We start from the raw sequence: 4,129 nt of genomic DNA, 5'->3' as shown, positions 1-4,129 counted from the left end.
TTAACAGTGGATACAAAAAAAGATTAATTATGTGCAACAACAGTAGCGCAGCTATGTAGTATGTCTCACTAAGAAAATCTCCTAAGCAAGTTTTACAAGATGAAAATGGTCAGTATAAATTGTTGATGTAAAAGGAATAGAAAACTTCATCTTCTTCACTCCATCTAAACAATACTAAATTCATGTGTAGTGAAAACGAGAGCTCCAAAAACAGGCAGCAAGAATAAAGTTAGCTTCATTGCAGTGAATAGCTATAGCTCCCTCATTTCCCACCGGCCGTCTTTCGCCTCACAAGTGTTGACGTTGGTCGTGCAGCTTTGTTCAGCGGAGAATGGCCTCGGACCCTCCACTTGGCTGAGGATTCTGACTCCTGCTCATGCAGCCATCAACTAGTTCAGTTGAAACTCTGCAAACTAAATGTTATTTAATTGTGTGCTGTACTTGTACCTACCTGGTCTCTTGGGGCTTGACCGGCTTGGCGACGGGATGTTTGAGCCTCGATGCGCCCATGGTGGATTTCTGAATGTAATCTTGGGTTTGTGAACGGTCTAAGCTGTGCCTTGTGTTTACTGGTGAGGCCAGAGACTGCCTTCTACTACAAGGACTCGACACCGCTTCCTGGATCGTTGGCCATGCGTCTTGGCTGTCCAAACTGAACCTTCTTGAACAGAAGTCGCTCTGATCCTCTGTCTTGCAACATAAACTGGATGCAGTAGGGCTGCCCGGGATGTTGGAAGCTTCTTTCTTTCGTGCCAATACCGATGCTGATGTAGGGGTGCCCGGGTTGTTGGCAGCTTCTTCCTTTCGTGCCAGTACCGATGCTGATTTAGGGCTGCCCGGGTTGTTGGCAGCTTCTTCCTTTCGTGCCAGTACCGATGCTGATTTAGGGCTGCCCGGGTTGTTGGCAGCTTCTTCCTTTCGTGCCAGTACCGATGCTGATTTAGGGCTGCCCGGGTTGTTGGCAGCTTCTTCCTTTCGTGCCAGTACCGATGCTGATTTAGGGCTCCCCGGGTTGTTGGCAGCTTCTTCCTTTCGTGCCAGTACCGATGCTGATTTAGGGCTGCCCGGGTTGTTGGCAGCTTCTTCCTTTCGTGCCAGTACCGATGCTGATTTAGGGCTCCCCGGGTTGTTGGCAGCTTCTTCCTTTCGTGCCAATACCGATGCTGATTTAGGACTGCCCGGGTTGTTGGCAGTTTCTTCCTTTCGTGCCAATACCAATGCTGATTTAGGGCTGCTCGGGTTGTTGGCAGCTTCTTCCTTTCGTGCCAATACCGACGCTGATTTAGGACTGCCCGGGTTGTTGGCAGCTTCTTCCTTTCGTGCCAATACCGATGCTGATTTAGGACTGCCCGGGTTGTTGGAAGCTTCCTCCTTTCGTGCCAATTCCGCTTTCAGCATTGCAATCTGCACCAGCATCACATTAGGAAATGCACAACAACAACAACAACAAGAGACACAAAAAGAGCAGAAAACCTGTTCCTTGAGCTCCTTGACCTCAGGGGCGGAGGTGTCCTTGTTGGACTTAGCCGCACCGAGCTCCACAGTGGAGACACGCTCCGCGAATTTGAGAGTGCTGAGCGTCTCTCCTAGAGCATCTGGCTCCGGGCTGATGTGGACGAACATGAGAGTCTTGGCCTGCCCTCCGAGTGAGTCCTGAAGCAGCTGTGTCAGCTTGCTGTCGCGGTAGGGAACATGAGCGTTCTTCTGAGCTAGAGCAGCGATCACATCTCCTAGCGCAGATAGAGATCGGTTGATGTGCTGAGCCTCCTTCAACCTCTCCCCAACTGCGTCTGTTTTGTCGCATCTCTCACTCCCGGCCAGGTCCACCAGATGCATGCACCCCCGCAGAGTCGTGCCTGATGTCAAGTCCGTGCCTTCAACGTGAACCATCAGGCAACTGACATATACACCAACTCCACTTTTAGTTTTGGATTAACACAACACATCTCATCAATATCAGACCTGTGTACCTGTGGGACCGACTGGACCCGGTCGTTCATGGAGGTGGAGCCCACTGCCCGGGTTCTTGTGGCCGAGGTTCATGAGGTCGATGACATCCGACGTGGAGGTCACATTCAACAGATTCGCATTCGGGACATTGATGCCATTGGTGGAGTTATTGCGGATCTCCAATCTCTTGTTGCCACCATCTGTCACAAGGAGATCTCGAACCTGCTCATTGTAGATTTCCATCATTTGAACTGAGATGTTGTAAACAACGCGGCCTTTCCTCCCCCCTCTGAGTTTTTTAAAAAAAATCGTCAATGCTCTGTTTTTTCCCCAAGGTTTTCTTTTGCCGCTCCTTGGGCCCCGCCTAAGATAACAAAAAAAGTGTGAAAAATATAGCAACAACACCCCGTTTCATTAGCCCTCGGTTTGGGTTTCTCACCATTGTGTAGGTTTTTTCCTGATCCAGTTTGGCCATAAGCAAATTGCATTGTACCCGGGGCGGGACTGACCGGATAAGTGGCTGAGTATCTGCAAATACTTCTTCGACAAACAGAAACATAAACTTGTTCACTTCTCAAGAACTAGACTCGTATGTCAGAATAGGATAAATGCAATTTACCTTGAGTTGATTTTGGGACCAAAGGCCTTGCAAAAACTGAATTTTTTCTTCCCTTTCCCATGCTTTCCGTTTGTTTGGATAGTGAGTGAGTTGTCAACTACATTGTCAGTATGCCATTCCCTTTTCCCCCTTTTGGAAAGGAAAAGGGGCGACGCGGGACACTCTGATTTTTCCTGTTGCATTCAAGTAACATTCAAAAAAACCTTTAATTCAAGGGAAAAAATAAGAGTACAAAAGAGCTCTCCTTCACCTTTGAGGTCTTGCACCCTTATTGTACAGCTTCCGATTCTTTCAAAAACCCTTTTCTGGTATCCAGAAGAAGGGGGGGCTAGGTTTTGACTTGTTCACCAAAACCCAAAAAACCGAAACCAAACTTGAAGTCATAGAGAGTCTTGTTTGTCTAAATTTTGTTGTATAACGGGGGATCTGCGCCTGTACCTAGACTATCAACATCTTCTTGATACTTGAGCTGCAGCACTTTCATGCCTTGTTTTTTTAAATTTGGGAGGATCTTCCTTAGTTCCTACAAGGTTGTGAGATCGGTTTCGTATGTTTTGTCAATCCAAAGATGAAGAACACTAGTTTTTGACAGATGACCCCCCTTACAGTCCTGTGCTGGAGATCAATGAAATTTGTTGTTTAAAGGAAGGTTTTCAGAAGCCTCATTGCAGAAATTTTTCCCCAGCTCCACTGTCTGCTTTTTCTTACATTTGACGCCCCAACAAGAAACAACACAAATCATTGCAATGTAATGAAGATCAAAAAACTCAATTTAAAATGGGGTTGAGATACATATATATTATTAGCTTTAAACCTAAAGTTATCAGACCTCAATCCCCCGAATTTCATGCACGAGGTTGAGTCGTTTCCTGGAAAGGGAGTTGCTCCAACCTGCCAAATGTCTCATTTTAGTCTTTGATTATTAAAAAGGGTTTGTTTCCTCTTTTCCTGTTTCAACAAGTTTTTGGACTAAACATCCAATTAATCCAAACTCAGGATATTAGGCTTACCACTTTAGTTTGTCTTTTCCAGCCTGCGCCGAACTTTTTTAACCCTACTTATAATATTTCTCCACAATCTGTTCGTCGCAACAAAACAAGACCCCAAAAAAGAGAATTAAAGCTGAAAAAAAAGGAAAAGAGGTTGATATGTTATCACATCATAAATTACAATAGGGATTTCCTCTGCACCTTTTCAGAGAGAAAACTGCACACAAAACTTTTGCAACGAAGGAGATACATTGTCATCTGTGATACTACTACTATCACCAGCTGGGAAAAGAGTTCCTTTAAAGAAAGCTGAGGAACAAACAGAATTTTTTTTGCCTTGATGAGGCTTGGATACAGAATTGCAAGGCGCCCCGTTTCCACTGAACTTCCAGACCCCATGGCCACCGCACTGCTTCCACTCATGGTATGATTTGAGGGAAAATGGGTTTACAATCCGGAATGACTTCCTCCCTAGCAATCCCATCACTACTTGTTAACTACTATGTTGCATCATATATTTAGTCGAATTTTTTGCTGGAAACTTTAAATTTTCCAAACCGAGACTTCAAAA

General features: G+C 45.5%; 1 pseudogene; it reads right to left on the bottom strand.

Moving 5' to 3' along the window:
• Window positions 1-321: 321 nt before the first annotated feature.
• Window positions 322-3,981, bottom strand: LOC125199780 (annotated as a pseudogene).
• Between the last annotated feature and the right edge of the window lie 148 nt (window positions 3,982-4,129).

This window comes from Salvia hispanica, unplaced genomic scaffold (assembly GCF_023119035.1).
Source record: "Salvia hispanica cultivar TCC Black 2014 unplaced genomic scaffold, UniMelb_Shisp_WGS_1.0 HiC_scaffold_671, whole genome shotgun sequence".
NCBI lineage: Eukaryota > Viridiplantae > Streptophyta > Magnoliopsida > Lamiales > Lamiaceae > Salvia > Salvia hispanica.
The sequence above is the reverse complement of the archived record's forward strand: the minus strand, read 5'-3'. Positions and strand labels throughout refer to the sequence as shown.